The sequence below is a fragment of the Dermacentor silvarum genome, chromosome 2 (assembly GCF_013339745.2).
Source record: "Dermacentor silvarum isolate Dsil-2018 chromosome 2, BIME_Dsil_1.4, whole genome shotgun sequence".
In the NCBI taxonomy this organism is placed as follows: Eukaryota; Metazoa; Arthropoda; class Arachnida; order Ixodida; family Ixodidae; genus Dermacentor; species Dermacentor silvarum.
The window spans coordinates 171,809,894-171,833,954 of NC_051155.1; the positions used below are offsets into that span (position 1 = coordinate 171,809,894).

The 24,061-nt window shown below is 45.8% G+C and overlaps 1 long non-coding RNA gene across 2 annotated transcripts in view; it reads left to right on the plus strand.

Annotated features, from left to right (window-relative positions):
• LOC125943221 (uncharacterized) overlaps nt 1–17,585 on the plus strand; it is a 54,498-nt gene extending 36,913 nt beyond the window's left edge. The window contains exon 3 of one of the 2 annotated variants that reach the window (XR_007465658.1): nt 17,473–17,585. This is a non-coding gene — a long non-coding RNA (uncharacterized LOC125943221). Of the gene's footprint in view, nt 1–15,381; nt 15,628–17,472 lie in introns of those variants that run through there. The other variant, XR_007465657.1, reaches the window with a different exon arrangement.
• The last annotated feature ends 6,476 nt before the right edge of the window (nt 17,586–24,061 follow it).

Here is a 24,061-nt window from a genome sequence, read left to right on the forward strand (position 1 = left end):
GTGCAACCGAAGGTTGTCGGTTTCTTCTTCACAGCTTATTTCTTCTTAAACAAACACTGCGGTGTGTCTGATTTGAATCGTTACGTTTCTACTCATAATTCTAACGGACAACAACTGTTACGCCAAGAATAGGCAAAGGAATCCAAGCCCCGCGTTCGTTCTGGAACGCCTGTGTTTCCTGCTCTTTTGTTATATTGAAGGTTTCCGCTGATTTGAGAAGACTCTTGTCTAAAGCCTCTTGTGTGTCATATGTGCCTCCGAGATGTGTAGGGTTAAGTGGGGTCTAACTAGAGAGTTTCGAAGCAATACGCCTCCGGGTACTCCATTTTACTTCTATGCAATGACAAAGACAATTGTGGACGGCATTTTTTTACAGTAGCAAATGCACTTCAGAAAGGAAGTAAAACTTTACTGCACAGCGAACTCAGACGCCTCACCAAGGCATATAGCTCCTTCGCCTTCCTAGAATAAGTTTGTGAACATGCAACATCAAGCGGCGATTGATGAGCAAGAGCACATACACCATTGCCACTGTGGGAACTTGCTACAAGGCCTAGCTCGGTCGCAGTCATGTGCGAAAAGGCTATAGTTTCGTTTTTCAAATGCTAGTTTACAATTTATTTGGTCTAAAGCTTTTATAAAATAAGCCGTACAAAGCCGTAATATTTACGTTTCTCTTGCACTGAGGTTTATGTTGTTCCGAATTTAGTACACTAACGTCACGTGCTTTTTCCTATATCAGTTTCGTCGCTAGCAGTTTCATTATATCTAGGGTTCTGCATTTTCGGATAATCCGAAAAACTCCGATAAGCACTCGCTGGTAAAAGTTTTGTCGAATTTGGATTTATCCGAAAATCTCCGATCTTGAGGGCACGTAGAGTTAAAATACTCGAGCATGGCTTTTGTTCATCGGACTGGCCAATTTATTTCGCCGCGAACACCGCACTTGATGACATCTTTATGGCATCATGGGGATGCACTTGTCAAGGCACAACATGCGAAAAGCTGAAAATGGTCGTGCAATCAACTGGCTGTTTGTACGAGCTGCTCATAAAGCTAAGATTGTTGTCCATTATCAAGCACCTTGAGGATGAGTCGCCTTTATTCTTATTTACCACCGTATGCTTGCTGTGCGCCTGAATGCTCTCTCTGCTCAGTGGAGTGATGAGACGCTAATGAGCTTCGGTGAGGAAGTTGATTGCATGCTTGTTGAGGAGGAAAAGCGATTGGATGCAGTTTGTTCTTTTAGGAAGTATTACTACACAGTGGTTGAGAAGTGGAACCATATTGTCGAAAGGAATATTGCAAGTGAACTGCAATATAACAGCGATTCGTTTTTGTACATGTGTGCAAATTATAAATCCCAACGTAAAGTTTGATTTCCTTCGGACGTTCGATACTTACTTGCCATTGTTTTCCCTAGTTGTTCCAGATAACAATGATATCCCCCGATCTGTGGTAGACTATTTTTGCAATATCAGGAATATGACGTGAAATTTCTTGTGGAGCCGTTATGCTTCATGCGTGCTTCCGACTTGGTCTCCTTTAACGTTGTGCACTGCATCTCATAGCCTTCCCAGTAGTGCGGACGTCGAAAAGGCGTTCTCTATGTTCCGTGTCGTAAACTAGAAGGAGTGTGTCACATTTGCGGTTAAAAACATTGGAAAGTATGCTTGTATATATTACAAGTTGTAAACAGCGACAATGATTCCAGTGCCAGTTGCTCAAGAAATTTATTTGCATTGACAGAGTGTTCTTTGTATTAGAGAACAGTTGTCTAAATTTCGAAAAATAATTTATAAAAACCGATAAACTCAGATCTTGGGGCATGTAAATGTTAAATTGGAACGTACCGAAAAATTCAGAATTTCGTTTAAAAAATAATCAACGAAAACGAAGAACGCTAATCGTACCAGAGAAGAGAAGTGTAGATGGACACCTATGGGCGTTTGATCAAGACCAGGATTTCTTTTCAGTTTAGCGGTATCTTCACCATTTGGTGGTTCACTGTGACGAATTTCTACTGTATTATGATGAAAGGCCACTGTCGGGGACTTCGCCTTAATTCGGTAATGACCATCGCCTCAATTAGCAATTGCAAACGACAACGTTTAGTTAGCTCGAGAAGGTGGGAACACTTCTGACGTATTACCAGTGTAACTTATAGTTTTTACTGCGAGCACCTGTATATGCCGTACTATAGGCGCCAATACTGTCCGCTTTTTGTCCGTGCCTCGCGACCTATCGCTACTCACGAGGACGTGCACCTTCCTGTACTTTTTCTTTACTCCCTTGCTTTATACGACTATCACCCCTCTTCACTCCGTGTCGTGGTGCACGAAGCAGTCTTAAACCAGCAGAGAGGTGAAACAAATTAACTAGTGAATGAAAACGACTTTGATGAGTAGTAGACAGGTCAGCCTAGCCAAACGCTTGGTATGCAATTCTAAGTGCTTAGTATATATGATAGACGAAAAAAAAAAAAGCGGATTCCACGCACTTTAGGAATCGATGTAAGCGAAGCTTTCTAAGCTGTTTGCTTTGATTGACGGTAATTATTGTTCGGTTTGTCGCTTCTGTTCGTGGTGCTCACGACGCTCATCACCTTCCATGGCCACCACGCGTTGTTGTTCCGCTTGTCGCTTCTGGTCGTGGTGCTCACGACGCTCGTCGCCTGTCATGGCCGCCACGCGTCGTTGCCTTGCCTCACGTCTCCGAGCCAGCATACATTCGCGGTATGCACCACGTTTCGCTGCGTAGCGAAGACGCTCCTGTTCCGCGCGACGCTTTTTTCGGGCCTGGATGTCCTCGACGCTGAGTGCACGCTTTGGAGACATTTTGCTGGCGCGTGTTTACGTGATCCTTCTGCATACGTGGCCAGCACGCTGTTGAGACGCCATCTCCAAGTGCTCTCTTCAGGTTATGGGCGACTGTAACGTTTACACTATCACAGTCCAGCACGCGACCTCCACAGCCTGGCACTTGCATTTTTGTCGCATAGGAAAGCAAGCACTGCATGTGCCGTACGCGCAAACTTTGCGCGCCGGCGCCCGTCGGGATGCGCGGAGGCGAGTGCCATCTTGTGGTCTTGCAAGAAACAGCAGCAGCATGCAGCGCTGGGAAAGTCAGGAGAAGAGGCAAAGAAAGCTTCGCTTTAAAAGAACATGTTAATTAAGAAAAATAAGTGTTTCGCCTGAAAGGCAAGGCATTGATAGCGATTTCAAGGTATTGGAATATTGCTCGAAGTAAGGCTCGTAGGTTTGTGGACAGTATAAATTGCAGTAAACATTTACCTGCTTACTAAACAGGCGTGGTGTGACGGAAGTGCCCAAACATACATGCATTGATAAAGAGGCCGCGAGTACTCCCCGTCACAACGCTGGCATTATTGACAGAACCGGCAGAGGGGGTGCGCGCGTGCTTGTCCAAAAGCAGGCGGTCCTCATTTCCGCTCCCTTCAGCATTTCAACTGTATCGCGTCTCGGCAGATGAGGGTACCTCGGCAGATGAGGTGACCAGATGAGGCAGAAGAGGTGACCTCGTACACATGGGAAGACGGCGCGCATAAAGCCATCATCCTTGACGGATGATGGCTCATCCACCTCGATGAGAGCAATGAGAAGGATACGCCATACCATCCTCGAACCTGCAGCTGGTCACATGACCTCCAACTCGCGGCGCGCGGGCCGAGCGAGCTCAACGGGCTGGTCCGCGCATGCGCGCAGTACCCGGGACAGCATGGTGGCGACAACGGCGGAAACGCGCTTCGAGTTGCGATCGCAATAAAACTAAAATAAAAGTGAGTGAGTGAGTGAGTGAGTGAGTGAGTGAGTGAGTGAGTGAGTGAGTGAGTGAGTGAGTGAGTGAGTGAGTGAGTGAGTGAGTGAGTGAGTGAGTGAGTGAGTGAGTGAACATATTAGTAACAGCGTGTAAGAAAACTACAGAATGAAACCGGCGAGAAAGCATGTTGTAAGTGACCATAAAATATTTAAACGTCACTCAGCTATTCCCCACCACTTCACATAGAGCAGAATGAAAGACAGAAAAATCATATGCCAAATATAGGTTTCTATTTCGAAGTCTTAACGGGCGTCCCACGTATATAGGAGAACGAGAGAAAGGTAAAGGAAAGACAGGGTGGTTAACCGGAGATTATCTCCGGTTGGCTACCCTGTACTGGCCAGGGAGAGGGGTAAAGGGATGCGATGGGTGTGTGAGAGAGAAATAAAAATAGAAAAAGAAAAAAAAAAGGGGGAAAAAGGAAATAGAAGAAAATCACACACACACAAAACAGAACTGTGGGCACTGTCACGCAGTCTGCGAAGACGTTTTAGTGTTGCATAGTGTCAACGTCCCATCCTACGTCACACAGTGTAGAGTCACAATTTGTCACTGAGTCCGGTGTCATTTAAATAACGCAGCAGTGCCTTCAGGGCGGCTCGCACTGTTGTTCGTGTAGGCCAGTTTCCAATGATGTTGTTTTCCGTTATTGGACGTTTGTACGGTTGATCTATCGTGGCTGAGAGGGCTGCTCTCAGCGGGTTGAAACGAGGGCACTCACAAAGAAGGTGCGCGATTGTTTCGTTGCACCCGCAGAAGTCGCAAAGTGGGCTATTGACAATTCCGATAAGAAAGGAGTACGCATTTAAAAATGCTACTCCAAGCCATAGACGGACCAGAAGTGTGCAGTCACGTCGTGGATGGTCGGACGGAATACGGAGCTGTGAATTAGGGTCCAGGGTATGAAGGCGTGCACTTGTGAAATCGGATGAGTTCCATTGAATCAATGTTAGGTCACGCGCAAGCGCGGAAAGTTTTTTCGCTGCGTCGGCTCTCGAAAGAGGAATGACAATGCAGTTGACGCCGTCATGGGCAGATCGGGCAGCTGCATCCGCTCGATCATTCCCATGTATGTCACAGTGACTAGGCAACCACTGATGTATTATATCGTGTCCTTCGTCAACTATGCGATGGTGTACTTGCTCGATCTTCGCGACTAGCTGCTCATGTGATCCATGGCGCAGTACTGAGAGTAAATTCTGGGGGGCTGCCTTGGAGGCACAGACGATTGACCATGGATGTGGTTGTTCCTCCAGAATGAAATGAAGAGCCTCACGGAGGGCTACCAATTCAGCAGCTGTCGTTGATGAGACATGTGACGTCTTTAGCTATATTTTGACGGATCTTGCTGGAATCACCACCACGGCAGCTGAACTTGCAGCTGTCACTGAGCCATCGACGTAAACATGTACGCGGTCGCTGTGAACCTCATGTAAAAGTCCTAATGGGGCTTGTTAAAGGGCAACTGACGGAATGCGAGCTTTCTTCCCATCATTCCTGCGGGATATGCCCATGTGCGACTCATGTGGAACCAGAGAAACGATTGAACACGTCTTATGTCTCTGTCCACAGCACGACGTCGAGCGTGATCGATCGAAGCTCTCCGGACAGCATTGAACTGGCTCGACTCTAAACTATTTTCGGAAATGAAGATCCTTGGACCATGGCCGTATGCGTCGATTGCACAGAAAGCCATGAAAGCGTTGTTACGATACCTCAATTCGACAGATCTTGGCTACCGTTTGTAGACTTGGTGCAAAGCTTCAAATGTGCGCGAAACTGTACTCTCTCTATCTCCTTTCTTTCTCTTTTCATCCCTATACCCCCTTTCCCCAGTGCAGGGTAGCAAACCGGACGTGCGTCTGGTTAACCTCCCTGCTTTTCCTTTCTTCTGTTTTTCTCACTCTCTGGGATGGTGAGATATTTCAGGTTTGTGCATGGCATCATGAAGGTGAGGATGGTCTTGCTGCAGGCATGTGGTTCGAGGGCAACGAGGTACGAGTGGCAGCAATTATACGACTGAAAATTGTGTGTGGCCAATCTGTAGGTAAGGAAGCAAGATGGTGAGAAGCTAGTCGTGCAACGTGCCATGTATGCGCCCTGAGAGCGTCGGTGGCCAAGTATGTTCATATTGAGTGATCTCGCGCTATGACAATCGTTGCCGCAGTAGACGCACACTTCGGAGGATCAAGACACGTGTCAAGAGAGAGAATGGGCTTTCGTATGGTTCGATAGAGCCGTTAACCTCGCTCGCATTATACTGAACCAAGTATCATATCGTACCTCGAAAACTCATGTGAGTCATTCGTATACCCCCTTAGCATGGCTTTTGCAGTAGGACGCTACGTTCGCTTTATTGTGATATTTATGCAATGTGTCCTTTCACCTTGTTCCTCCCACTGTCATCCCCCATAGTGACCCTCTTGCTTCCCCTCTTCCCCTTCCCTTACGTAGAGTAGCAGGCCAGATGGTCCATTTTCCGGCCGACCTCTCTACATTTTCAAATCATTAAACTACTTCTTCTTCTCCAGGATGCCATGTCTTCGTTTTGTCTGAGCCAATTACTGGAGGGTATAGAAGCAGTAACCACACCGGAAGGCGGTGTTACAACCATTGGCTGATGGTGTTTCGCTGTAGCAGATCGGCGCCACCGTCGCTGGAAACAAACACGACGTTGAGATGCGATCCTTGACATGCTGCAACAACGGTAGACACCGCCTTCTTGCTTGGCGTGCCATTATTTAGCCTGGAAAGTCAACCGTCCTCATTTCCAGTGCGTGATTCTCATTCCCTTCCTTTCATTGACGACTGCAGTACAAAGTTCGTCCCTCGCCCTTAATCGTCATCATCATCAGCCTATATTTATGTACACTGCAGTACGAAGGCCTCTCGCTGCGAACTCCAATTACCCCTATCTTGCGCTAGCTGATTCCAACTTGCACCTGCAAATTTCTTAACTTCATCACCCAACCTAGTTTTCTGCCGTCCTCGACTGCGCTTCCTTTCTCTTGGTACCCATTCTGTAACTCTAGTGGTCCACCGGTTATCCATCCTACGCATAACATGGCCTGCCTAGCTCCATTGTTTTCTCTTAATGTCAATTAGAATATCGGCTATCCCTGTTTGCTCTCTGATCCACACTGCTCTCTGTCTTTTAACGTTAGGCCTAACATTTTTCGTTCCATCGCTCTTTGTGCGGTTCTTAACTTGTCCTCGAGATTCTTTGTTAACCTGCAAGTTTCTGCCCATATGTTAGAACCGGTAGAATGCAATTATTGTACACTTTTCTTTTCAACGACAGTTGTAAGCTGCCGGTCAGAATTCGGCAATGCCTGCCATATGCACTCCAACCCAATCCTGAATTCTTGTTCCCTTGCCAGCAGGCTATTGGACATTATCTTTCTCTTCTGCATATCATCTTCAACTCTACTCTTACATTTTCTTGGTTAAGGTCCTCAATCATTTATTGTAATTCGTCCCCATTGTTGGTGAATAGGACAATGTCATCCGCAAACCGAAGGTTGCTGAGATAATCGCCGTTGATTCTCACCCCTAAGCCTTCCCACTATAAGAGCTTGATTACTTCTAAGCATGCAGTGAATAGCATTTCTAGAGATTGTCTCTCCTTGCCTGGCGCCTTTCTTGATCGGTAACTTTCTACTTTTCTTGTGGAGAACCAATGTAGCTGTGGAATCTTTGTAGATATTGATATTCACGTATGCCTCCTGTACTCCTTGATTAAGAAATGCCCCTATGAATGCTGGTATCTCTACTGAATGAAATGCTTTTTCATAATCCATGAAAGGCATATATATAGAGAGATATTTATTGTACTCCGCAGATTTCTTATGACTCGCTATTTCTTTTCCAACCCTCTTGCTTCTTCCCGAGTTAATATGAAATCTTCACAGTGACGTCAACGCCTCTCGTTTGCTCCATTCTGGCCATGTGTGTCCTTTGTATGTGGCTTACTTTAATCTTCTTTTACTGTTCGAACTTTAACAAAGCTTGACAGCGCTCTTGCCCTTGTGTCCATTAAATAGCGCACATACTGCCCACGCGAATGGCTGATGCAAAGGAAACGTAGATGTGCACACAAATGCCTATAGCTATCCGTACATTGCCTTCGAGTAACAAAAAAATTCTATTTATACCTTTCTTCTATTTTTGATTTTTTTAGACATATCCTGCACTGTTTCCCTCCATACACTCTCGCCTTGAAGGTGTTCCAATTTATTCTAAATCGTTTCTTTGTGTCTTCTGTATTTTCTTAGCTTTGACGCCCTTGCTACGAATTCCAAGGATATCACGCACTCCTTTTATTTTCTTGACCTTTTTTTTTTCGCTCGAAGCATCTGCTGTGCTTCACTGCACTCGGTATTCCTTCATTGTGAACTCGTAAATTTCTTTTTCTCCTCTGGGTTGACCGCGCTCCCGATCAAGCAGCTCCACATTGCTGGTAGCCGAGCCGACGTGACCCTTCAGTTTCCTTCGTCGGCAAAGGTGCTTTCCTGCAGCGCCAAGAAAAACGAGAGCAAAAGCCGTGTTTCCTGTTTCAAGCTCCATTCTTCCCTATTTCCATACACGTATTGCAATGTACGAATTGTAGCCGGTGAGTTTGAATGAATTTTAAGGATGGCACCAGTTTCGAGATATTCGTTGCCAAAGTGGGCGACGGAATGCATGGGCGTTCCCGTTACTCTGGTGCTCCAATGCCTAAAAGAGCCTTTTGTTAAAAAAGTATAAGTAGAGAAACAGTGCATTCTTAGCGCAACTTGGAGGGCGCATGTCTCGAAACCCGTGCCATCCTCAAGATTTGTTCCTGAGGGATCTGGCGTTCCAACTAATGCTACAATTAGCAAATTGCAATAGGTGCCGTCAAGTAAATAATTAAGAATTTAATTAGGCAATTTCTGTCAATTAGTTGATATGCGTTTCAATTTCTTGTGCAAGTGATGTCTGCCTCGTTGAATATTCCCGATGAGAATATTCCCGTTGATATTCCCGATGAGATATTACCGATGAGGAGCTTTGCGCCGGTTGTCACTGTCTTGCACGCGTAATCATGCGAAGGGCAATTAAACTTTGCAGTTCGATATCTCAAATCACGGATACGTTATATAGAATTCTGCCAAGCGGAACTCTGTAGAAACACGACTGCCTCTAAGTTTTCAATACAAACGTGCCTGCTTACTGTCGCCAGTCCGAAGTTCAATATTCAGTTATTGTTAATTGCACTGCTAACAGCGATAATTATCATCTCACTTTGTGTCCCCCACTTTAGAGATAGTCTTCACGTACGCCTCAGCGCCCAATTAAAAAAACAACAACCGTCAACTTAACTTTGCTCACCCTGTATATATATATACGAGGTGATCTTTTTTTAAGTTTTACAGAATGTTTTAAAGATAATTTGGGGCAGTTAGCATAAGTCGATTCCTTGATCAGGAATATTCAACGAGGCAGACATTACTTGCACAAGAAATCGAAACGCATAATCAACTAATTGACGAAAATTGACTAATTATCTTCTTAATTATTTACTTTTACACACATATTGCAATTTACGAATTGTAGAATTACTTTGAACGGCATATCCATTAGGAACAAATCTTGAGGATGACACGGGTTACGAGATAAGCGCCCACCAACTTGCGGAAAAAGTAATAGAGGAGGCCTTTACGTAAGTCTGAGCGCCTAATTAAAAAAAAAGAAAGCAAAAAAAAAGAACCTGTCAATTTAACTTTGATCACCCTGTAGATTCTGCACTTATGAGCTCCCTCCCGTATACACTTCGACTCGGCCCTAGCCCTCAGAGTCGAGTCATAAATTTTTTTTTTCAGGGCCTTCCTTGAAGCACAACACATTTGTGTATAATTGCTCACGGATTAATAAAGCAGAAGGTGCCGTAGGCACATGCGACTCTCGAAGTTCCCTCCTATTCACTGTGCTAGTAATCTGTCATCATCACAATCATCAGAATAAAGTTAAAATATCGAAGGAAAAAGGTCGCCGGGTTCACTCACTAAAACACCAAGTAAGGTCATTGACGTCGGCCAGGCGTCACCCTTTTCGGATGACAACTTAAGCGGTCATCCTAAAAAGGTAACCGAAGAATACTTTAAATAAACCCAGTGTACAACCTAGAAAATATAAAACAAATACGGAAACACAATGACCATGCCGTAAGTGGTGATGCTTCTGAAAAGGCTGCACTATAGCTGGCGAGAATGCCATCCTCTTCGCTGGAAAGGCAGTTGACGCTTTATAGGAAGGCTGGTAATGCGGTGTACATTGTTGCGACGCCGAGCGTGGAGAAGCCGTCCACAAAGCCCAAGAAAGGAAGCGACGAAAGACGCCATCAAATTCACCTTCCGCTTCTCCTTTGTCGGTGCGTAACCGCATTTGCTGCTGCTGCTGCGTTGTGTCGAGACACAAATACATCCTCGTCCACGCTCTTCAAGCCGATCTCCTCCTCCCTCGCTGCAGCGTCTTTCTTTTCCAGCGCGCTTGCAACAGCGGTAATTGTCAGCCCAGACAGCTGCAACCACGCGCAACCGTTTCTGTTTGGCCGCCGGTTTCCCGCCAACGGTGCGTCATCCCGTCTGCGTTTTCCTTCCGACCAGCAAGCTATGTAGTCAGTCGCTATACGCGGTTCTACCTATTGTTGTCCGAGGGTGCGCCACTTTCCTCGCTCTTGGAGTGTCTGGCCGTATGCGCACATAGTATACAAAGTCTCTCTATACCACAAACGGGCTCATCGCTCACGCGAGATGCGAAAGGCGACCGTGCGCAGAGACAAGAAGTGAAGCATGCACCGGGCGCCCCAAACACCTGAATTCGTTGGAGCGCTCTCCCTTCGCGCCGTGAAAGCTTATAGCTTTTGTGGGGGTGGGCGCGCGAAGAGAGGGGGGGTTCGAGCGCCTCTGAGCTGGCTCCGCTTACCTGTCTCACTACCGCGGAATGATGCGAATTCGCGCAGCTGCGCAAGTCGCATTCAAAAGTCATTGCGCGAAACGTCTCGTCAAGGAGACTGGCGCGGTGAACCCTCTGCCTTTTGTGCTTCCTGGCGCCTTCGCTGTTTGAGTATAACACGCTTACGTTTTGTTTAATACGTCGCGTAACGGTTTGACGTGCGCTGAACGCGGTTGCGCGCTCGAGATGTTCACGCGAGCAGGACGGATAACTTGAATTCGATTGAATTGATTTATTTTCTGCAACAATGTTGCGAGGATGACCAAGAGAGAGAAAGGTCCATGTTGCGGCTTGAGTGGAACCTGGCCACCTCATACATAGCGCAGCTTCGTATAGTGGCTGACCAAAAGCAGGCCTTGGGAATTCTGCGTGCTAACTGTTGATCCAACACAGCCAGTCAAATGACAATCTCCGATCCTCCGGGTGGTATGATCCTGGCCTTCTTTGAAGTAATTAACTAATTCCATTGATATGTAACCTTTGCGTGCGTGCCGCAACATGCATTTCACGCTCATTTTTTTATAAGAATAACATTTAAACAATGAATAACAAAAGTGCCATCTCTTGAAATGTTGAAGCTCATATTTAAGGGAGCACCGCCCGTGTGTGTTCTGAGTTCAGTTTCGAGAATGTGTTACTTCCAAATAAGCAGTAAGATGCAGCGCTGTTTATTAAAAATTACAAAGTCCGTGTTTCTTGGCCATAGTACCAACATAATTCGCAATTTTAGCGCTGGATCCCAAAAAGTTGCTAAACTTCGTATGAAAAAGAGAATTGAAATTCAACCACCCGCGGAATTTCAAAAGAAAGGGCACTTGAGCAAGGCTTTCTATTTCTTCTCTGAAAGCAGGACGAAAGCTGTGAAGTGTGAACAATAAATAAGTTCTCTTTCTGCTGCGGCTGCTGTGATCTGTCGAAACATGTACTTTGCGAAAACTTTGGCGTTGCTTAAAGGGTACCTCCCACGCATGTCTGGCGTCACATGGGAATTCCAGGAACCAATCTCGAATCATATTCTTTTATGGCCATTGTTTCCTGCGCTTCGGATACCTTTTTTGCCAACCGATTTCTCAAGAAAGCATGCCCTTAAAAGCAAGTTTGACTTGGCTACAACTCTTATCTTTGTCCATAAATATCTATGAAAAGCAAACACGTCCCTTTCAGCAATAATAATAATAATAATAATAATAATAATAATAATAATAATAATAATAATAATAATAATAATAATAATAATAATAATAATAATAATAAAAATGTCGGACTGATCGGGATGGAGTAGAATGTTGACCTATGTAGTGTGGAACATTGTTAATCATGTGACAAAGATCGCAAGCTTAAATTCGAACTCTTTTTTGAATAAAACACGAAAATTCCACAAAAAAAGCATTTATTATACCAACAAAGTCAGACTATTGTAGCGCATCGGGTCTCATTCTAGCACTCGAAAGAAATTGAGAAATTCCGCGAACTTCACCTAGACGTGGTATCAGTTTCTCGTGAACAGTAAGTTACCGTAAATCTTGTGCGCTTTAAACGCTTGCTGAGTGCATAGAATAGCGAAATCCGTTTTGTATGTCGGCTGCAGGCTTTCAGATTATTTATTTATATAAAAGCGAATTCAGCTTTCTCTGTAAACTCGCCCGGTCCTTGCTATATGTGTGACTGCTGCTGCTGTGTTGCTCACACACACAAGACAAAATAATCCAATGGTGGGATCGCAGATCGGTCCTCCAGCACAGCATCCCTGATGCTATAACAATCGCTTTTCTCTCTCTCTCTCTCTTTTAAATGCTTGATTGCATGTACATCCATCACCAAACATGAGTTCACAGAACAAGTGCATCGCACGCATACTGCTCTAGTGACCCCTTCAGGTATAGCTATCATTGAGTAGTCTAGCACAAGTGTCACGTGATCGGGTAGCATGTGCGAGAGCAGGTTCGCGCGCTGCAGCTTTTGGAAACCTTTGAGCATCAACAGTGGGCAAGACGCAGTCAGGTCTGTATCTCGCTCTTTCTTGTCCTGAACCTTTTCTTTTTTCGTCCTTGGTTGCGTCTTAACACTGCGGAATAACAGGTCCGCTATGCACTACAGCGCTCTGCTTTCCAGCACTCACTCACGCTCGAGATGCGCCGAGTCTGGTCGAGCCGACTATGCGCATGCGTACTTGTAGCGGAGCGGCGAAGCTTGAGACGGCGCACGCTGTCCCGTTTAGGAGCACGTTTAGGAGCACTGCCGCCGAGGTACACACTTGTGCCGTAAGAAAAGCGCTATGGCAGGGCAGTCGAAAAGGCAAAAAGAAAGGACAACTAAAGGGACTGCTACGGAGGAAGACGCACGCTGATGCGCGAAACAAACCGTTGTGGCGCCACGTTTCGTTCGTATAGCATAGCCGCAGATTGAGACCGCAGCACAATAGGTGACTTTTGTGCCAGGGGGCGTCGCTTTCGATTTCCCCGGCCTGGTTCTGGCCTTCTCCGCCTTTCTCTACGGATTTTTTTTTTTTTTTTCGTTGTGGCGGCAGGAACCAAGCGTCGCGTCGCGTCGCCTTCAGAATCACAAAGGACGCGAAAGACGCGCGCACGCTCTCACACACAAGGGAAGGCGAAAAAAAAAAAACGGGAGAAATAGGGAGGAAGGGACAGAGAAGGTGGCCGGTGGTCCCGTGCGCGCCCGTTCTGTAATGACAGATAAAAGCGACTCTTTACCGGCCTCAATAGAGCGCACCCTCCAGAAAGGAAAGGCGCGAGCGCCCCAACAGAGACCGAAAATGCCATTAATTCGTCCCTTTTCTTCGCTCAGGACGGACAGGGCTCGCGCGAATTCAGCGGCGCCCGCTGCCACCCCGCCGCACGTACCGTGTATTACTATAGGGCCTGCGTGTACGCCCCACACACGCCGCTCAACCGCGGCTCCCTTTTTTCCCCGCGTTTCTTCTTCTTCCTTCGGCGTTTCTGCGGGTGTCTTTTTATACTAGCAGTTCGTGAGCGGCAAAGTGCCGTCATTGGCTTGGTAAAGGGCGAGACGAACTGTGGTGTCCGAACCTCTCTCTCTCTCTTTCTATCTGTATGTTGTGTTTTCGTTGCGCCCATGTTCCTGATTTCCTGGATTTCTTGATTGATTTCTTTCTCCCTTTCTTGCTTTCTCTTTTTGTTCGCTCTTGCCTAAGAAAGTGAAAGCCAGGACCTGAAGGGCGGTTGGAGGCTGCAGAATGAGCGTGTCTTTTCGGCGGGAGTAAAATGCGCTCTATTTTTACGTATATATTGAGAGGAAGGCTGGGGCGGACGCGGAGGCGACAGTCAAGGAGCATTCTCATTAAGAGTCATAAAGGTATCCCATGAAAAATGTGAATGCAGTAGTGGGTCTCCTGTGCACATGCACAGAACGTTCTCCACCACAGCGGGTATTCTTTATACATGGTTATCATAACATTTAATATCTGTTGGCGGAGCGGAAGCCAAATTGTCTCTACCTGTAACAATACATACCCCTGTACGCGGCTGTTAGTGCCCGTTTAAGCGTGTGTGGAACTGAAGCCCTTGCTCTGTCGCAGTGTATGTGTACATATATAAGTGGATGCGTCTTGCAACCTCACCGGCTACAATTCCTCAGTTGCAATATCTGTCGTAAAGCAATTAATTAAGAAGTTAATTAGTCAATTTTTGTTAATTAGTTGAATATGTGTGTCGATTTCTCGTGCTACTAATGTCCGCCTCTTCGAATAACCAGCTCAATTAACGATAAGAATTATGCTACCTGCCACAGGCGATTTTAAAAATTCCATAAAGCTTAATTTTGAACACCCTGTATATCACCCCTGAAATGATGTTTATTATGCAGAGTGCAATATTAGTTTGGCCGCAAGATGAACGTCAAAACGGTAAGACAAAGGGCTATCGAAACGTTCGGTTACCACACAGAAAACTTCACCCAACACGGTATCCCAACCGCAGACAGTTTTGTCTCACCGAAACCGTAGAATTGAGGTGCTACAGATATGGGTGTACCAAGAAAGCAAATACAGCTTTCTCATCAAAACAAAAGGTTAAGCTAATCCTTGTTAAGAACATTAACAAGTATTTTTGGTAGCCTTCTCTGCTGTGGTTAATGTCATTTAAATAAGTTAAAATGTAAATGTGTCTGTATCATTGAAACATGTTACATCTTCAGAAGGCTTATAAACGTGTGTTGTCTATGGGGGGGGGGGGGGGGGGGGCATGGTAGCATGGTGGCTTTGGTACTACTAAAACGGGTCACGTATAGAAAAAGTTTGAGAAACACTGCTTTATAGGGATCTCCAGGCCTTCTCGTCACCCTCAGATGGAACTGCATGCACTGCTTTATATTTTTTTAAATATGGGTAATTTGTGTGTTCTTTATATATGTATTATATTTGTTCATGATTGTTTTATATGTTATAGCTCTGCTGTTCTCCCATGCATTCAAGTGCAATGCCTAGTTTTACAGGAAAGCGGGCCTAGTGAGGCTCTGTCGCATTTTCCCCACACCCTAAGCGTTTATAAATTGTCGCGCGCTTCGAATGAATTTCTACTTCAATTACAGGAGCATCACTGTAGAAAGGTCACGTCCCGGCAGTTGATGTCGCGTGCGGAAGGCCGTTGACCAGTCAGAAGAGGAAGAACGATCCACAACGCGCGTCTTCATCTTGTGTTATTAGTGTCGTAATAAATTCGACCGTCGGGCAGCGTTGGTGCGTCAGGCATTTCCCCACTGTACCAACTTTCGATATGTCAGAAGGCGGTCATGATAGTGTCTGACCTTGTAAGTAATCCGGCAGCGACCTATGATCTGGTCTTGAAAGTTCATGAAATAGCTCACCTGATTCGCCTCTAGATGTCATTACTTGCCACTGCAAGAGTCGTTTACAGAATCTGTAAAAAAAAAAAAAAAAAAAAAGGCAAGGAAGAGATGGCAGGATCGTTACAGGCATAGGTAACTACATATATATGGTGATAAAACAGATATGTGATTTAACGAAGAGAAAGAATGTGAATTATAAATGGCGAAAATACTTCACTACTATAAATGCAGTTGACAATTTGCCGCCTCCTCATGTCAAAGGGGATGTCATTACAAGTCATCATCATCACCATTATCTTCAAATAGTAATGGTGACACAATAAGCTTGTCAAGGACAAGTTGGTTTAAATCTGACGGTAGCCCTGCTGTGTGGATACACGAAGACCGAAAAAAAGGAGGAACACGTGTAACAGAAAGCGCGTACTTCTAACTTTATTGATGAAAGCATGATGATGATCAACATCATCCCTAACTTCATTGTCAACTTCCCTATCACCGCTAAATGACACATTTGCATGGTTAGTGTGTCCTTACAGCCTTTTTCAGATAACCCACTCACTCAGGAATTATGACGGACTGCCAATAAATGTGTCAAAGCTATATAATATTATTACAAAGTTCTGCAGACTCCATTAAAAGAAATACAAGATGGCAGCATGATGGTGGTGGTGGTGGTGGTGATGTTGAAGCAGGCGGGGTTAGCCTGGCATACATAGCCGGCAATTGTTCCGCCTGATCCTACTTCGAGTTGAGATCAGGGGTGTGTCACCAAGTGTCCATGAGCCCCGTGTCTCGCAGGAAGGCTATCAGCAGTCGTTGCGCTCTCTTCCTGGTTGTCGCAGGCCCTCCGGGGAAAACGACGTCTTCAAAGGTCCTGTGCGTAAGACCGCTCTTTTGTAGGCTGTCGACCATCGCTTTTCTTTCTGTGTCAAACTGCGGGCATATCCAAATGAAATGTTCGATGTCACCAATGTCACCACAGAAAGCACAGAATGGGGAAGCGCGAAGCCCCGTCTTGAATAACCAAGCTGTGGTGTACGCGGAGTCGGTCCTGATGCGATATAAAAGCGTCGCTTCTTCGCGGGTAAATCCATGAGTCACACAGGCTTCGTGGGGATTCTTGTGGATCTCCCTAAAGTGAAGGCGGATTGCACCCTTAGGGTTCTGAAAAGCTTTTGGAGCTTTCACTTTTGGGACACATGTCAGCGCTAGGCGAGCAAGGGCGTCAGCTTTCTCGTTTCCATCAATTCCTACGTGTGATGGTATCCACTGGAATCTTATGTTAAATCCTTTGCTTGTCAGATTGTTAATCAGTGCCAGAGATTGCCTTGTAAATTTCTCTAGAGGTAGGCCACGATGCAATCTCTGTAACGCTGCCTTGGAATCCGTCAGCACCACGACATCTCGTGCAGAAAAGGCCCGTAGTTTCCGTAAAGCCGCGGTGATTGCGGTAATCATCGTTCGTGCATCTTCTAGGAATACTTCGTAATTACAGAGTAATTAACTTTAGACTTCGGGCACGGTTAGTTATGTCGCATTTTTCTATTAGAATATTTGGATCACCGGCTCGAATCATTCACAAGTTAATTATTGGCTGAAGACATTACTAGGAAGGAAAGACTCTTGATTAACTATTGCTGCTTGAACATGGCACGTCGCAGATCCTGTAAACTATTGTAGTTTCTTTAGTAAAACAGTCATGTGTAGCGTTATTTTGGAGTGCGAAGTTAATTGGAGTTCCATTGGGTAAGCAGAGGATCCAATTAGCCTGCAACTAAATGTCCGTGTTTGTTTTATTTTTATTTTATTTTTTCTTGCCACTATACTGCGCAGCGTACTCTCAAGATGTGCCAAGGTGGAAAACCAAGTCATATTCTGGAAAACATGTATTGACTGGAACGCCTCCCTCAAAATATTGTTCTTACAACTGACGCCTCCCGTTTTTGAAATACACTAGTTGATCTTCTAGCTACCAGTAACTGATGTTCTTGTTATTACATTGTGCTTTTTCTGTTCCTATGCTCAGCTATCGCTTTACTTTTTTGTATATTTGTTTAGTTGCATTCAATTGCGTTCCATTATCTTATTTTAGAATTTCGCCCGTGAATACTCCCCACCTGTAATACTGTTATTTCTTGAGGGTAATATTAAATTTTATGAAATTAAAGACAAATCGTGTAGCACCTGTACAACGTGAGTGACTTGTATGCCAAACAGCCAAATTTTCTTGCAGTATATAGTGATCAGAGGATGGCGTTTGTTGTGCGGATGGACTTCGAATCCTGTCCTTACGTCGCATAGTGTTCACGTCTCGTGATAGTGTACAAGTTTCGACCCTAGCATGATCACCTAAAACATGCTCATTTGCTATCACTATTGCGGAATATCACTGTCTAGCCTTTGTGATAATTGTCCTAGCTAATAACGCTTCTCTCTAAGATGGAATGGTGCAATCCTTACTCACTTGAAAAGCATTCTACAAATTCATTCATAAATTATTACCGCTTTATTGCATAAACGTTTGACGCCTCTTAAAAAGAATGATCACGGATTGGACATTTTTCACCCTAGTGTTCTATACTTGACGACTTCTTCTTATATGCACCCAATTGCACGTGTTATTCACTTCATATGGCTCGCCTCACTTAACTTGTTCTATGCTCGCGCCTTTATGAAATAATAGTAAAGTGCTCGTTGGCAGTAGAGCTCCACTTTCCTTTCATAGGTTCTCGTTTTTCTGCTCTGCAAAAGATATTCAGTAATTTATTATGTAGTCTGCCTGACCAGCGTTGCAGCCCGTCTCAAGTTCCGTCACTCACTCAGCTGTGACAGTTTGTCAAAGCTGGCTCTTCCGCAATAGTGGCCTTCAGGCGGGGAAGCCCACTTCAGGGTTGCCTTTGCTTACATCTGACAGCTATAGTGAATACTGGAAGTGCTGTGCAGTGCAGTGTGTCTGTGCGCGTGTGTGCGTGCGTGCGTGCGTGCGTGTGTGTGTGTGTGTGTGTGTGTGTGTGTGTGTGTGTGTGTGTGTGTGTGTGTGTGTGTGTGTGTGTGTGTGTGTGTGTGTGTGTGTGTGTGTGTGTGTGTGTGTGTGTGTGTGTGTGTGTGTGTGTGTCCACCATGGCGTGGATGGAAACGAATGAGCGTTGAAAGCGGATGGCATTATATCGACCATTTAAGAGCCCTCGACGTCGTGCGTTATCATCGAGAACAGCTTGGAGGAAGAGAGAAGAGCGTGGAGAAGTAGAATATATGGGAAGGGGCTAGGAGGAGCATGGTGCCAGAGAGTGGCAGTCGGCGTAGGCAATTAGGTCAGCATCACATGACACCGCGGCATCACCTTCCTTTCTCGCTTGGCCGCACCGGTCCCGTCACCGAATGCATGCCTCCTCCGACCGGCAGGAGGCCGCTTCTTTAGCGGAGTCATGGCGTCACCAGGTCGGAGCAGCGTTGACACATCGGACTGCCGGGATGTCCATGTAACAGGCCACTCGCTTAAAAGTCGCTTTAGACTTCAAGCGTTGGGGGTCGCGAGAGGGCACCGAAATCAAAGGACAATGAACTAACGTTCACACTTGCATCTGTTAAACATGAATTCAATAGTTGAAGCGTTGAAATGATCTTTGGCTACGCCTGCAGTGTGTGTGACATATACTGTGGTTCTCATAAGAGTTGTTCTTAGTCATGATAGTTGCTGTAGTTTACGGCTAGCTGACCATCGCTGTCGTGTCACGCACGGTACACAGTTTCTTTTTTTTTTCTTTCTAGACACACTTTTCTTTTTCCTTTTTCTATGAGTTTAAAACGCTATATACTTGCTGCTGATTATGTAAGCATGACGTCTCCATCTGCACCATTATCCCAACGCGTCTGATTGTTCCATTGTTACTTTGTTTGGTTGATTGTTCTATAGTTTCTTCTTCGTGTAAGCGTAAGGCGGTTCTAGAGTTACCTTTAGGCTAGAAAACCTCACCTAACTACTGATCGGCCCCTCTTTCAATAGGGACTATGCCTCTCGTGCTGAGTCACACTCGGTCATTGTATTGATTACTTTCTTCGGGGCGACGAACAAAAGTACACTGCTCGTTCTCGGCTTAAAGAGTTCTTTATTCATCAAATTTACCGAGCGAGTGGTATATGCGGTAACAATGAAGTGAAGACGCGTTGAATTTCTTTATTCCTAACAGAATGCGTGACGCCTCTCTGACAGTGGCAAAGGAGATCACCCTAACCGACTGACAGCCAGTGAAGACGCGCGGCACCTGATACGATTCAGCTTTGCGTATACACTGCCCATTGTGTTCCTGCGGCGTGAAACGCTTTTCACTTATCTCGAGCGCGGCTGCGGCTTCTCTCTCTCTCTCCCTCTTCGTTACGCACTGCCAGTCTCCGTTATATTCCTCGACCCAACATTTATTTCTTTTCCCGCATACGCGCGCGCGAGCGAAACGCGGTGGGTAATTCCGGAAGCGCGAAAAGCTTTTGCATTTATCGGCAGAAAGCTCGCTCGCTCCCGGGAGTGCGTGCCCGTTTCCTTCCTGCCTTTTTCTCTAGTTAGTGCCGCCTCGACCGAGTCCCGTTGCTTTCCTCAACTCCCCGTCATACCCTCTCCCGCTCTCTCTCTCTCTCTCTTCTTTGGAAACCGCAGGGACATGCACATAGTGGCAGAAGAGACGTGTGCGCGTGTAAGAGAGAAAGAGAGCAGTGGCGGTGGATTGTTGGCTCGCTGGCGGGTCTGTATAATAGACACGCTGGCGGCGGCACGCGTTCTTCGCATCGCCGTCGCCTGACGCGGTTGCTTCTTAGTTGCAGTCCGCATCGAGCGCGTCACAATGGGAAGCGCGGCGGCGAAATTGAATTTTTTGCTCTTGCCAGCGCCCTCCTCGCCATCCGCCCCTGGTATAACACAATGTATATCGTCTCCGCTGCTATGTATACAGTTTGAGCCTGACGTTGGAATCGGCTGCGCGGAGAAGCGGCGGCGTTGCGGGCATTATAAGCTGCGTTGTGTCCCGGACGCGGACTCTGCCAGATCGACTTGTCTCCTCTCCGGTGCGAGTGGTGTGCTGCGAGCTCCGTGTGTGTATGCGAGCCGCTATTGTGCGTACACACTGTGCAAGAGCACAAACAGGCGCGTCGTAGGCGTGCGGCGACTGACACGTCGGTTGGCGGCCGCCCCGAGATGCTTGTTGGTCGGTGGTATACACGAGCTTTGGCGCGGCTGTCGGAGGGGGTGGCGCGTTTCGTTGCGGGTTGCTGCCGGCGCGTCCCGTGGAAAAAGGCTTTTGTTCGCTTGCGGACAGTGCTATTTACGCGCGGCTTGTCGGCGTGCCGTTGCTATGTAACGTACACAGTGTACGACAATGGGCCCCATAATTATGGTTCGATACACAGCTACTGCAGGCACAGAACCACCACCCAACGCTGGCTATATATGTGCATACTTCTTGGTGGTTATATAGCTGCGTAAAGAAAAGGAAAGAGAGCGGGTTGTCTCGCCGATATCGTTTTTCGCTCTCGGAAAAATGCGCGGGCTGTTCGTGTTGAATACTGGCATTGCTTGGACTGCCAATCATGCAACGGTGAGGGAGCCCTGCTCACAGTCGTTCTCACTTCTATCCTAATGCGATATAGCGTTTTGTCGGAGCGGCGGGGGAGAGCGCAAAAGTATACCGTTTAAAGTTCTGTGGGGATCGATATTTGTAGGCGAAAGCGCTTGTGGGAGGAACAACTTTGGGGCGTTTTGGCGATGATCCTAGAAAAACGCCGAAAATATTTGTTAAAAACCGCTATGACTGCTCCGATATGAGCAAGCTGGATGATTGAACAGTCACGGAGATCAAGATTTTAGAACACTGGCCTGTGTTAAGGTTATGGAGGCCGATAGCAGGGTGCTGCGGCGGTTCCTGAAAGCGAGTATATAGATTGTGGGACCTATTACTGCTGCACATCACACCAGTGTATTCACTCACTGGAATTATAGACCGAAAATGTGATTTTTTTTTCAAACTCCGAGTTGCGCTATCAGTATTTCTCCACCATGCTGGCCTGAACCAGATACTCTGGTTGCCTGTTACCGTGCGTGCTTGTTACTTGTGTATGTTGTGTGTGCGCGTATGGTATGTGTGAGTATAGGTAATTTCATGCATCACCCTTGTCATCCGCAGTAGCATGATAGGCGTATCGTCAGGCAAAAATCATCTCCAGCACCCATTACAGAATGTCGCTATCTCTCTCCACCCCTATCTGCGTGATCAGCCATATATGACTGTGCGCTCATTTATTTACCTTTTGCCTTGTTCTTCACACTTTATATTTTCTTCCTCTTCCCCTCCCGCCGCAGAAGGCAATACTATTAGTAGTTGCTATTCGTATAAACACAAGACTCGATGATGATGATGATGATGATGATGATGATGATGATGATGATGATGATGATTTAATGACATCCCCTTTGAAACGGGGCTGTGTCAAATAGTCACCTAGCCTGCTGTACTATCCATGTTCTTATCTAGCATTTTTGTATACCTCTCATTAATCTTTATTTTTTCCCCAAAAATCTACCTTGTACCGCTAGCTACGATTTTAAGAGATCAGGTCATATCAATCTCTTCCCAGCTTTTTTATACCAGTAATCTAATCGTCTCTTGCTTATATCTACGGCTGATTGGTTGATGTTTCCTCCCACTTTAAACCCAAGCGCTTCTGGAAGTAGTACGTTACCTACGGTTACTGCGGTTACCTACCGATGTTACTGGAACTGGCCTGTACGAGCTCGTCTTATCCTTATCTCCTTTGCCTTTGTAGATGAGGTTCATCTTGCTTTCGCGCCAAACAACGGGATTTTTTTTTGTTCTAATCACTTGCTCTATGGCATTAGTCAGCAGTGCCTTGCTCTTTGGACAGAGGTTTTTGATTAGCTGTATTGGGATTTCATCGGGTCCTGCTGCCGTGTTATTAGGGATATTTTCTGCTGCCTTTTTACTCATTGGAGCAAATCAGTGCCACCTGGTGGTAAGATCTGGGAAGGGTGGAGAGGGCAGCAATGCGATTGTTGTGGTCAGTGCAGCTGGCATTGTTCGGGAACGCTCCCATGTCATGCCCACACATGGAAGATATCCGTGCAGCTCCTAACCTTCTCCGCGGCTAGCAATGCTATAAGAAGTATAATCAATCAATCAAAGTTTATTTCACCAGAAAATTCTGGATGGTCTTCAGGGCTAAAAGCTGCTCTAGGCAGCTTGGCTGAGTCCCTGAAGACCCTTATATCGGCAGCATACGATGTTCACGGCACACATATGCATATCGGATCGTAATAACATATGCGAATAATACTGTGACAAAGTTTACGTAAGGCATCACTTCCAGTAATACAATTAATTTACAGAGTTACAGTATAGGATTCGCATCAAATGTTTTATACAGTATAAGCATCTTCATCGTATAAATACTTTTGACTGCAAGAAAATGAATAAAATAAAATAAAAATAAATTTCTGTGAATTTAACAGATTTCATACACTAAAGAGCATAAGAAAAGCACTGAAAAAAGACATCGCGCAACGATGACAAGACCAAACCAAATGCAATAAGTACAAAATAGGCTAGAAAATACGCAAACAAGACACATGCACGTCATTCCAAAGATTACTATGCAATAGCTGTTTACACATACGTAAATGGCGGACAGGAAACAAAACACAACTTTTTTTATTCTCCTTGTTGAGCATTACACCTTGTCAATCTAAGTGAAACTACCGAACGTAAAGTTAGCGCCCAACAGTGCCATTCCGGACAGACTCCACCTATACAGTCGCGTGCAATATGAGTTGCAACACGGTGCCCTATGTCCAAGGCGCCCCAAGACTACATGGCGGTGCCGACACATATACGAAAAATAGGCTTCATAAATATGCCAATAATCGGAATGATATTTAGTTCTCCAATTTTTTGTACGTCGGCGCAGGCGTGCAGTCTTGGTGCCCCTTCAACCGTGTTGCAGCTCATATAGCACGCGACTGCACATATACATCACATTTCCGAAAAAAAAAAAAAAAAAAAAACAGCATGTGATGTCAGGTGACAAACGCCCTTATCCTCCGCCGGCCAGAACAGCTGTGCAGATTACAGGGGACAAGAGGCCGAAAAACAGTTTATTCGGTCGATAGAAGAAGAAGAATCCCGATTTCTTTTCTTTGCGCACATTCGTGGTGTTTAGCTTAACGTTGGGCGAGAAAATTGTTCTCCCGAGGCGGGCACCTTTCCTTTCTTCTATCGAGAGTGCGCTCCAGCGCTGGCTGCTATGCCACCTTAGGAAAGCGTGGTCCTCTATTCCTTCGGCAGCGGCCTGGTATACATACGTATATATGGGCCGTACAAAAGGATAGCGCTCCCGTGCGATGAGCGGCAATAGAGGAAGAAAA